The 12,558-nt window shown below is 35.2% G+C and overlaps 1 long non-coding RNA gene across 5 annotated transcripts in view; it reads right to left on the bottom strand.

Annotated features, from left to right (window-relative positions):
• LOC120588447 (uncharacterized) overlaps positions 1 to 12,558 on the bottom strand; it is a 106,877-nt gene that overhangs the window by 56,425 nt on the left and 37,894 nt on the right. The window contains exon 7 of one of the 5 annotated variants that reach the window (XR_005649264.1): positions 7,297 to 7,592. The exons of the other annotated variants lie outside the window; for them this stretch is intronic. This is a non-coding gene — a long non-coding RNA (uncharacterized LOC120588447). Of the gene's footprint in view, positions 1 to 7,296; positions 7,593 to 12,558 lie in introns of those variants that run through there. 5 annotated transcript variants of the gene reach the window in all.

Below are 12,558 nucleotides of genomic sequence, written 5' to 3' on the forward strand. Positions count from 1 at the left end.
TTTAAACTCTCCTCTCATAGGGAGATTCCCTAGTTCTCCCTAAATCCCAAATCCGATTTCTTTCTGCGAGGACACCATTTGCTCACTTTAGATCAGAAGTCCAGGCCTGGATTTCAAGTAAAGTTAAGGGTGAGAATTACTTAGTGAAATACAGGAGTCCGGACTTTCACTCGGTAATTTGGCAGAGACAAATGGGAGAGAAAGATTTTTCTTGAGTTTGCCAGAGCTTCCATAACAAAGTACCACAAGCTGGGTGGTTTAAACAACTGAAATTAATTTTCTCACAGTTTTGGAGGCTAGAAGTCCAAGATCAAGATGTTGGCAGGTTTGATTTCTCCTGAGGCCTCGTTCCTTGACTTGCAGGTGGCTGCCTTCTTACTGTGTCCTACATGGTCTTTCCTCTCTGCTTGCATATCTTTGGAGTCTCTCTGCATCTTGATCTCACTGTGGTTTTGATTTGCATTTTCCTGATGATTAGTGATGTAGAGCACCTTTTCATGTACCCGTTGGCCATCTGTATGTCTTTGGAAAAATGTCTATTCAGATCCTCTTCCCATTTTTTAATTGGATTGTTTGCTTTTTGCTATTGAGTTGTATGAGTTCTTCATATATTTTGGATATTAACCTCTTATTATATATGTGATTGGTAAATATTTTCTCCCATTCAGTAGGTTGCTTTTTCATTTTGTTGATGGTTTCCTTTGCTGGGCAGACGTAGTTTGATGTAGTCTCACTTGTTTATTTTTGCTTTTGTTGCCTTTGCTTTGGGTATCAAGTCCAAAAAAAATCATCACCAAGACCAATGTCAAGGAGCTTACCACCTATATTTTCTTCTAGGAGTTTTATGGTTTTAGGTCTTGCATTCAAATATTTCATCCATTTTGACTTAATTTTTCTGTGGTGTGAGATAGTGGTCCAGTTTCATTATTTTGCATGTGGCCGTCCAGTTTTCCCATTGAAGAGACACCATTTATTAAAGAGACTGTCCTTTCCCTATTGTATATTCTTGGCTCTTTTTTCATAAATTAATTGACCATATACGCATGCGTTTATTTTTTGTCTATTGTTCCTTTGACCAATATGTCTCTTTTTATGCTAGTATCATACAGTTTTGATTACTATAGCTTTGTAATATAGTTTTAAATCAGGATGTGTGATAACTTCAGCTTTATCCTTCTTTCTCAAGATTGCTTTGGCTATTTGGGGGCTTTTGTAATTCTATATAAGTTTTAGAATTGTTTGTTCAGTTTCTGTAAAAAATGTCACTGGAATTTTGATAGAGATTACAGTGAATCTGTAGATTACTTTGGGTAGTATGGACATTTTAACAACATTAGTTCTTCCACTTCCATTTATTTGTGTCTTCTTCAATTTCTTCCACCGATGTCTTATAGTTTTCAATGTACAGGTCTTTCACCTCCTTGGTTAAATTTACTCCTAGCTATTTTATTGTTTTTGACGTAATTGTAAACATAATTGTTTTCTTTATTTCTCTTTCTGATAGCTCAAGGAAGGATGGTATGGTAATGTAAATGGAGGAGTGGAGGAGTGAGAGCACCTGTATCTATTATTTTGGATGGTCTGGTAAATATAAATTAGGCCTATGCCTCTATTATTGATAAGAATTTTGTGAGGCTTAATGATCTTTGAAAACTAAAATATATTTTCCATGACCATAATTTAGCATTATACACATATTGGCTCCTTCTGGGAGTGTATATAAAATTTATGGAAAAGGAATGTGCATACCTGAATGAAAGAAAATAGCTGCCTGTTTGTGACTTAATATCAACTATGAAAGGACCAAGTACTGACAAGCTGATTATAACATTAATGTATACAAAAAGCAGTTAGAGCAGAAAACAAAAGTAGCTTCAAAAATATAGATTTTTTTAAAGTACCTAAGCCCAGCAGTATTTACACCCATTGCCAGACATAACTGATCTTACTATCTAAGAATCCTAGGTAAAAAATGCGGATGTTGAAAAGCCAAACATGGCCTTTAGTTACTCTTTAGATCTTTTGCTCAAACCCAGGCTCATTGTAATAAAGAGTTCCCTGTGCTGTGAACAAGATAATGGAACAGAAGTTTTTGCTACTCCTTTTAATTGATGAGTATAATTTTTTTAGATAAAAAAATCTTTTTTTTCACTAATATTTAATGAAATTGTTTTTCTCCCTCTTCATGAGACATGAAAATTATTCCCATGAAAGCACAAGACAGATGTGAGGTGATTAGTTTTCTTGATATTCTGCCTACATACAAATTGTTTGGTAGAATTTCCCAGAATCATCATGCATATGTAATGTGCGTATGCATGCACACACGCGTGCGCGCGCGCACACACACACACACACACACACACACACATAGTGAGAGGGAGAGCGACAGAGAAATGGCTTATGAAAGACTATAAACTAGCTCTATACTTTAAATAAGAGAAAATTATGTGAATATCATCCTACTGATCAAAACGTATTGACATATTATCTTGGGGAAATGCTTATGAAAAATAATACATAAAAAGAGTAAGATACTAAATTATATTCTTCAATATGACCAACTATGTGACCTAAATTCAAAAGCATGTAGAATATTAGATGTGACTTCTGGTTACACATTATAGACTAAATGCAAGCATTTCCCTGATATCTCCTGAAACCACAGTAAAATAACAAAAGAGCTGTTAAAAAACAAACAAATAAGCAGAATAAACCCAAAAGGTCAAAGAAGATGCCATTAGAAATGCCAAGAAAGGAGAGATGTCATTTAAATTTTAGATTCCGAAAAGAAGATATACAAGTGATAAATGACTTGGAAAACCAGAGAAAGCTAAAGCAATAAGGGAGAAACAGATAAGAAAACCAATTCATGCCACCTTACCCAGGAGAAACTCAGGAATTGGTGAAGTCGATTATCTTTGATAACAGAGGTGTAGAATTGCTAAAAAGTCTATTTTAAAAACATTTAGACCCTCTAGGTCTCCTTGCTGCTCTCATACAGCCAGGAGACAACCCCTGGCAAAAGACTGAAGATTTATTTGTAAGAGAGTTAAACTGGAGGACGTCAAGGAATTCAGATAAATTATTGGATGGAGAGTGGTAGAAAAAGACAGACATTAAGTGATGATCCCATTTTCCCTCATTCACTTCCAAGAACACAGCCTGCCAAATTCTACACTTTTTTATATTGAAGATTAAATTCTTCTTTGCTCTGGCTTAAGAAAAAAATACCTACAGATATTGACAATTGGGAATTTCTTCACAAAACAGCCAGATTGTCTTCTAGGACAGTCCACCTCACCGCTTGCACACAGAGCTTCCGATAGCAGCTTTCAAGGCCCTCACTTATTAACATGTTTGGAAAGCCAAGGACCTCCAGCCATTTGGAGACAACCCCTAACAGTAAGCAGAGATCAGAACAGATGGGAATAAAAAGAGACCCCAAGGAAAACAGTAAATACCAAGACCAGAAGAAAACTTCAAATCATTTACATTTCAGAGATATGAGAGAAGTTATTACATCCAAAAGAGGGCCAAGTTGCTGCACTGAAATTAAAGATATAATAGCTGATATATAAAAATCAATATTGGTTGGAGAATAAAGTGGGGTATCTTCTAGAAATTAGAACAGAAAGTCAATGAGATGGAAAACTGGAGAGAAAAGATAAGAAAATGAGAAAATCAGACAGAAGATTCCACATCTAACTAATAGAAATTCTGGAAAGAGAGAAAGAGAAAGAGGAGAAAATTATTAAAGAATTATACAAAAAGAATTTCCATAAACGAAGAATGAAGAAACTGAGAGGAAGGGCCTATTGAGTGCTCCACATAACAAGTGAAAAATATGTTCCACATTAAGATATATCATCACAAAGTTTAATAGAGAAATGAATAGATTTTCCTGATTTAATTAAACAAATTCAGATTACACTTCTTTCAGAGAATTTGAAAATGAAAAATGAATCGGTGATAGTAACATAAAAAATGAAGCAAACAGAAAATCAAGGCCAATATTAACAGCATTAATACAAACAGTCATACAATAAAGAAAATGTAATTAGGTTAACTGCATGGTTTAGTTGTGAATATTACTGGTTCGGTCACAATAATATAGATACTGAATATACATATTGAAATATGATATAAATCCATTGGGATCATTGTGGGAGGGGAAGTGTGTTTTTGAAAGGCGAGGAGTGGGAAAGAAATAAGAGGGTAAATTGCATCTTCCACAGGAGAAAGTCAATAGATAATACCTTAAAACAAACAAACAAACAAACAAACAAACAAAAAACCAATAAGACAAATCACTAAAATAATTAAGAGTGATTGTCCCTGGGGAACAAAAATTGGGAGGTAGAGTCGGGGGGAGGAGATGGCTATTTTAATAAGCATTATAGATATATCGTTTTGTTTAAAAAGTTAAAAATACTGAAATAAATAAAAAATAAAATTCTGGATAAATTCAGTAGCTGTCTCTGGATAATATGAGAGATGGGTTATTTTTACTTCTTTCTAATTTTCTCTATTTTAAAAATTTTCTATAATTCACGCATGCATTTTTAAGAGGAAAAATAACACGCTTTAACCTTTTAAACTATAGTTTACTAAACTGAAAAAAAAAAGTATATCTAACTTTAAGTTGCTTACCAACCTAAATAATTTACAGTATTAATAATGGGATGTATCAACATGCTAATAAATATAATAACATTACATATATAGAATAACTATATTTGACAAATATAACATTACATATATATGGTGAAAACTCCTTTTTTTAAACCATTAAAACAATATAAAGATGGAAAGGAACTATTCACATGTAGCCAAGAACATACTTGCTTGGATCTATATAAAAACTTCCAAAAGCTCTTTCGTCTTTCAAAACACCATTAAGAGTAAGCAAATTTAAAGGGAAAATAAGTAAAGCCTAAACAGCTTTAAGATTATTCATATTTACCTCTACTATCTTTTATCAGTGCATAAATTTATGTTTGACTTAGTCATATTCTGTGTATACTTGCATAAACTGGTTGTGGTTTTTCTCTAAAAGAAGCGTCGCTAGGTATGGGATGAATCTGAGGTAAAAGGGCTCAGGAGGGGAAAGTGGCAAAAAATGATCTGGTTTCTTCCATTTCCTCATCTTTAAAATCCAATAGTTCCTCTCTTAAATGCATACGAGAAATGATATATTTAAATCACCTGCCACAGTGCCCGACTTATAGTGAATTTGCAGTAGATATTTTTCCTTCCCTCATCACACTTTTATATTTTAAAAAATATCTAGAATAATGCTTGTATATGATAGATTGTGAATAGCTAGCTATCTGTGGTATAAAAATGTCATACTTTCAAAGTCAATCATTAATCTCACCATTAGCTTTCTTTTTTTTAGGCTAAGAAATCTTAGATTTTTTTTTTTTATAAAGGATTTTGTAATGGACTTAATATTTTTGGATATATTCTTCTCTGAACTTTCTCCAAGTGCTCCATTGTGGGAGACACTCCTGGTTGCCTGTCCCACAGTCATGTGCTCATGATGCCTCTTAGTGGGAAGAGATTGTTTACCATCATAGGCTGAAGTTTTCCAGCATCCCTTGATGCCAGAGAATGGACAAGTGACCCAATCTTGGCTACTTGGCATCTGATACAAATGTGCTGGGGAAGCTTTTGGAAAGATGTTCTTCCTTGATACCATAGAAATCCTCTCCTTCCCACTTTCATCACTGAAGAACATGATGCTTGGAACTATAGTAGCCATCTTGTGACCATGAAGAGAAGCCAAAAGAATCTCAGAGAAGCTGAACCATGTGCTACCTACCTACAAATTCTAGTTTTGTGAAAATAAATAAGCTACTTTTACTCAGATGTTCTGTTCCTTATAGCCATAAGTATCTTTCAAATTCATTCATGATAATCTTAAATTGTGTAGCCTTATAATGGACACATTTGGACATTATAATAACCAATGCTGGTAAAATGGGTAGATTAATACCACTTTTATTTTTATGTACCAGCTAATCAAGAAGTTTCCTTTTATCTAAGCTAGATCAGCATATTACCCATTCTCTGAATTGAATTGGGTGGTAGTGGTTGCCTTCGAACTTCAGACAGCATTGTCTGATTCTAAACTAAAACCTATTTTTTTAAGTCATGAAATTCAGAAAGGTATAAAAAGAGAAGTAAAAATCATTCTTAGTTCTACTTCTTAGAGAAAATCATAGTTAATATTTTATTGTTTCCTTCCAGACTGTTTCTATCTGCAATAACTTTAGTTATTGTTGCTATTTACTTATGTTATGACAGAATCGGATTACTCCAGAGAATAAATTGGTGGTGTCAGGTGGCTGTCAAAAACTTGAAGTTCTTCTATTTACATAGTCAGAGGAGCAGCAGCTTATTAGCATACCTTCGTATTAGCATACGAAGCCCTAGCCTCGTAATCTGACATGGAATTTGTCTATCCTACTTTTGAGGTTTATACTAGATACTGTTTTTTAATTTCCCCTCTCTGATCAAATCTATTCTCTGTACCCAAAAGGACAGATGTTCACCAGGGGTTTGGAAGTTTTCACAAAGAAGGATATCTGTACTGACTCAACGTGTTAAAAGTCTGGAGTTGGCTGGGAATGAAAGCTACTTTCTAATACAAACAGAACCAAACTGGCAAATCAAGAAAGATGACAGTCAGAATTGCAGAATCTTGAGGGAAGATAGTTCCAAAATGTGGGGAAAGATTGAGGAGAGTAAGTATGCCTGGGAGATGATGCCAAAAGGTATTAAGGGGACCATGCCTTGGGATGCGAATAGCTTTTAACCACTTGCTCCAAATCTATAAGCTGCTTTTCCATCATTTCCAGTGGTTGTATGTCCAAACTGTATATTGATGAATGTGATATTTTCAAAACTCTCTTAACTACATTTCATTTAAAAAGATAGACACTGGTGGTTGTGGCAATGGGTGATGACAGTGGGGTCAGGGAGGGGAGAGGAGAGAAGCAAGGTGGGGTGGAGTCAAGCCTTGCCTGCATCACTGAAGCCCCCTCAGCTGCCTTCAGATAAGCAGGAGACCTGCTGTGGACTAAGGAGAGTAGGGGAGCCTAGCGGGGCTGGCCTCTCAGCCCACCAACTTGAACTCTCATCTCTCACAACTCGGCCTCTAAATATTATAAACTTAAGTGACTCAAGCCTTGGCTTCTTGGAACTGATTGGCATCTCTCAGACCTGGGCCTCCATAATAGCGGTGTATTAGTTTCCTGGATGTGCCATAACAAATCACCAAACACTGGATTACTTGCTACAATGGAAATTTATTGTTTCATAGTTTTGGAGACTAAAGTCTGAAATCAAGATGTCAGCACAGTCAAGCTCTCTTTCAAGATTCAGGGAAGAACGCTTCCTTTCTTCTTCTAGCTCCTAGTGTTTGCCAGCATCCTTTGGTTTTAGATGCACCACTCCAATCTTCTCCCTGCATGTCTTCGCACAGTCTTTACCGGCATCATCTTAGAAGGACAGCGGTCATATAGGATTAGAGGCCCATTTTACTCCGGTATGATCACATCTTAACGAATTACATCTGCAAAACACTATTCCCAAACTAGGTCACATTCTGAAATACTACTGGTTAAGACATACACACACACACACACACACACACACACACACACACACACACACATATATGTGTGCATATATACATATACATACATGTATGTCTTGTGTATATAAAACATATATATGACGTATAAGACATATAAATAAAACATACATATAAGACATATGTATATGTCTTAACCCCTAGTATACATATAAAATATGTTCTTTCAACAAATATATTTTTGGGGGGGATACAACGCGGCCCATAAAAGTGTCAAAAGATGATGATTGCATGTTTTAGAGATTTTTTTTTTTTTAATGGAATATAGTTCTACAAAATTTCCTTAAGATTCGTTGGCCATATATACACTTGTGATGGACCCTAGAAATACTTCTATGTTGGGACTGGATTTTGATTCTGAAGAATTTTAAAGGCAGCATCCCCCTGTCATCAATACTAGCACACTGGTCAGCAAAGAGAAAGTGGAATTAGAGAACAACAGAAAGAAGAAAAGGACAGTTGCACATGGAATTGGGGCAGAAACATGGAGGCAAGGTAAGAGGCACAGCAGAGACTGAAATCCAGGAAAGTCATCAGGCACAGAGACAGCTACTATCCCCTGCTCCCACCGGACACATGGTTATGGATTTCTGCTTCTCATTATGTCTGTTTTTCCCCTTCTTTTTCTAGATACTGTTTCTCTGTTCCATTTACACCCAGCACATAGTTTCCTTTCAATGCATCACATTCGACATCATATACTCATTCGAAGCTACCTAGAATCTTTGTTTCCCAACTATTTCCTGAGAGAATCAGATTGGACTGGAGGCATAGGAAGTATTATTAAGTACACAGGACTGCTCCTTTTGTATGGCTTGAACTAACCTAGTGGCAGTGAGAATGAAGATGATGAATGTTCTATAGAGATCTTTAAAAGGCAAATACAACACAACTTGGTAATAAATTTGTGTGAAGGGTGATGGAGAAGTCAAAGATAACATCCAGATAGTGTCCTCTGACCCAGATTGACAGAGTATCATCTATTGAATATATAACCTATTTTAGGGAAGAGAGAAAGGAGGACATAGTCAACATGATTTGGTTGCTAAAGCTTCTGTTTGAATAAGAAGAAATGTCACTTCTGCTCATATGTTACTGACCAGAACAAGCCATGTGGCCAAGTCTAATGAAAATACAGTGAAGCAGTTTAACATTCCCAGAGGAAAGTATCAAATGCTAGCAAATAATATAATCTACCACAATGGTGCTGCTATTCACTAAAATTATTGTGGAATATATGTGGGGATATAAAATATATGGAGTAATAAAGCCCCAAATGTGGCACTGGGCATAAGGGTGAACAGTGGTCCTACTCTTTATCTCAAGGGTCATGGACTAAAGGAGACTATAGATAAAACAAGAAGTAAAATAGCACTCAGTGAAAATGTGGAGGATGTAGAGATATTTGCCACATAAAATAGAGCTTCCTGGGATTATCGTGGAAAGGTAAAGGAAGGTGGAGTTCAGTGGGAATCAGGTCACACAAGATAAAGCACAAAGAAATATGGAGGAGAATGTTACTGTATCCCACCTAAAGTTCGAATTGTGTATAAACATATAAAAGGCTCTGAGAAGTCCTGCAGTAAAGATTTTATGAAATGTATTAGTCCATACAGACCTCCCCATTTTTTTTCTATTAACATCAAACAGCTTCAAAGAACGTACTTTGAAAAACATTCCTGTTGACAAAGAGAAATTGTGAATTAAAAAGACAAACAAAAACTCATAGACATAGACAACAGTATGGTGGTTACTAGAGAGAAAGTGGGGTGGGCAGAGATAGGAGGAGATAAAGGGGGTCAAATAAATAGAGACGGAAGGGGACCTGACATTGGGTGATGAACACACAATGCAATATACAGATTATGTATTATAGAGTTGTACACGTGAAACTAATACTTTATTAACCAATGTCACCCCAAGGACTTTAACAAAATTAAAAAAAATAGAAAGACCATTGTAACGTCTCTATCTGTACTTACAATCACAGAATTTTGAGAACTGCTTGGCAACAAAGAAAAAATCTTATGGAAAGGTTTTGAAATTTTGTTATTTCAAACAAATATTACACAGAATCTTAGTATATAAAACAGAGAGAAGCAGAGCTGTCTTGGTTTCATCAGGCCTGAGAAGACTAGAGCCCCACCTTGTTCGCTTTCTGTGCCACCCCTCCCACCTCTGACCCTACAAAAGCTGTGTGGAACCTTAAGAATTGGAAAAACATTGGCTGAAAAATCCATAATCTAAGACAAGTCCATTATTCTTGGATGAAGAGACAACGGCATAGAGTTACATAACTAGTAGCACTACAGTGTCTGTAGTACAGGTCCCTAACGCCAGTAGGCAGAGTGTATTTTCTATTACATTATGCTGCCTTATGTCTTTGTCCTACCACTTGTGTATCTCCCTGTGATTACTGTTACTCTGTTGATTCCTAATATCACAGCATCAGTGAACATAATGAACTCTTTTCTTAAGAATCTCCTCGGGAATAGGCATTACATGGAGAATCATTTAGCCCATTACTGGTGCACAAATAATAGCATCCTAATGGCATGAACAAGCTAATGTCTCTACCCAAGTGTCAAACTACTAACAGAAAGTGACTTGGCCACATGCCAGATTCTGTTTCAAAGATTAATAGCCTTTTAAAAAAAAAACTTCCTGAATAATGGTTTATCCCACCTCAGAATAAGATAAAAATGATTTTGAGAACCAAATTTTCAACAGATTCAACTTTTGAAAATATGGATATAAATGTGCTCAAAAGATTTCAGAAACATTCATATAGGTACTGAGAAGCACTTAACAGCCTCCAAGTTTTTGCATGTCTCTTTGCTAAAGCCTCATTTACTAATCAATGTGCCCTTGGGAAATGGTATTACTATAAAACCCAAAACTTGTATATTAGATTTTATAAATAATGGAAAATAAGTAATAGGGACAGCATTGTCAAGAGCAGAAAGCACTTGCTCACAGCCTCTTGAAAGCTCCCATTTTGTAATGCAGGAATTACCTTAATAAATGGATCCACTTAATATCAATCTAAGTTTCTCTTTTACATATATTTACAAGGATTTAATAGATTGCAAGGGGCAGGGTTGTTTGGTTTTTACAAAAAATGAGATCACACTATAGTTATTATTCTAAGTGTCTTTTTTCATTTAAAAATATGAGAAACTTATTTCCAAATACTTAGGAAGTGACCTCATTCTTTTAATAACTGCATAATATTTTACTGCACAAATCTACCCCAGTTTATTAAACAATTTCCCCTTTTACAGACACTAAGGCTTTCTTGTTCTCTGATAGCATCAGATGTTTAATTCTTTACAATCTTTGTCATTATGAGGAAAAATACCTTGTTGCATTAGTTGGCGTTTCCCTGATCGACAGCAAGGCTGAGCTAATTTCATCTGTTCCTTGGCCATTTAGAATTTTTTCTTCTAAACCGAGTTTGTAAATATTTGTCCATATTTCTATTACATTGTTTAGTTTTCTTACCAATGGGTAGAAATAGTCTGTATATTAGAGTTCAGCCCAAGCCTATCTTGTCTTTCAAATTTGTTTATATTTTCCTTTACCATTAAGTAGTTCTAAATTTTAATGTCAAATTTTCAATCTTTCCCTTTAAATTTTTATTTCTGTGTCTTATTTAGAAATATTTTCTGATCTGGAGACCAAAAAGTTTTCAAAATTTTGTTTTATCACATTTATGTCTTTGATCCATGTGGCATTTATATTTAGGGATGGTATAAGGTAGGGATCCAGTGTTATTTCAATCTGGAAAACCAATTTTCATTCAGTCTTGATTCTCTTCCATCCTTAAGGGATTTTCCTCAAATGCATGTTCAAGGCTGGGTTCAGACATATCCATATTACAGTCCATAGGAAAGGGAAAAGGGAATAACCATATTTTCTTTTAACTAAGTGAAGCTGACATTGCGCATACCACTTTTACTCCCATTCCAATGGTCAGAACTTAGCCACGAGGCCGTATGTAGCAATGAGAGGCTAGGAAAGCAGCCTTTAGCTGAGCATACATATGCTAAGGAAGAAAGTGAGACTGGATTTGAGTCAACAGCCAGAGGTCTTCACCAATATCCATTTCTCCCATCTTCCTTAGTAATAAAAGGAACTTTTATTTAGGAAAACAATAGTTTCAACTAAAATAAAAAAACTCTCTTGCTCCTTGCTATGGTTACATGACCATATGAAGAACTTGATGGGTGAGATTTCTGGGACAGATCCTTCAAATAAGGACAGCTAATTTGGTATATCTTTTTTATCATTTCCATATCCTATTAGCTGGGATGTAACATTACTATTGGAATTGTAAAAGGCATCTTGGAACATGAGGCATATTGAGAATGAAAATCAAGCACTTAGGATGGCAAAACACAAAGTCAGAGGGTATCTTGGTGGTTGATGACTTCTCAGAACTACTGCACCAGCCCTGGATGGCCCATCTGAAATTTTTTTACATGACATAAAAATAACTTCCTATCTTGTTTAAATTGATTGTTACTTTAAAATTTGTGTTATATGTCGCCAGCCCCTTCTTAATTTATTTTCAGTTCTTATTCCTCTTACATTATTTATCTTATTGCACAGGCGCTTTTCATGTAATGATAAATAGAGGGGTGAAAAACTGACATCCTGTCTTATGTCTGATTTTAAAGAGGACATATCTAAATTTTCTCTATTAAAATTAATGTTTGCTGTGATATTTTGGTACACACCTTTTGTCTAACTAAGTGGAAGAAAATATGAAGAGTTTTTAATCATAAATGGGCGTTGAATTTAAATTAATAATTTTTTTTCTATCTTATTAAGATGGTCATATGGTTTTTCTTTCTTTAACCTGTTAATATGGTATTTGCCATGAAAAGGTT

Source organism: Pteropus medius, unplaced genomic scaffold (assembly GCF_902729225.1).
Source record: "Pteropus medius unplaced genomic scaffold, Ma_sr-lr_union100, whole genome shotgun sequence".
Taxonomy (NCBI): domain Eukaryota; kingdom Metazoa; phylum Chordata; class Mammalia; order Chiroptera; family Pteropodidae; genus Pteropus; species Pteropus medius.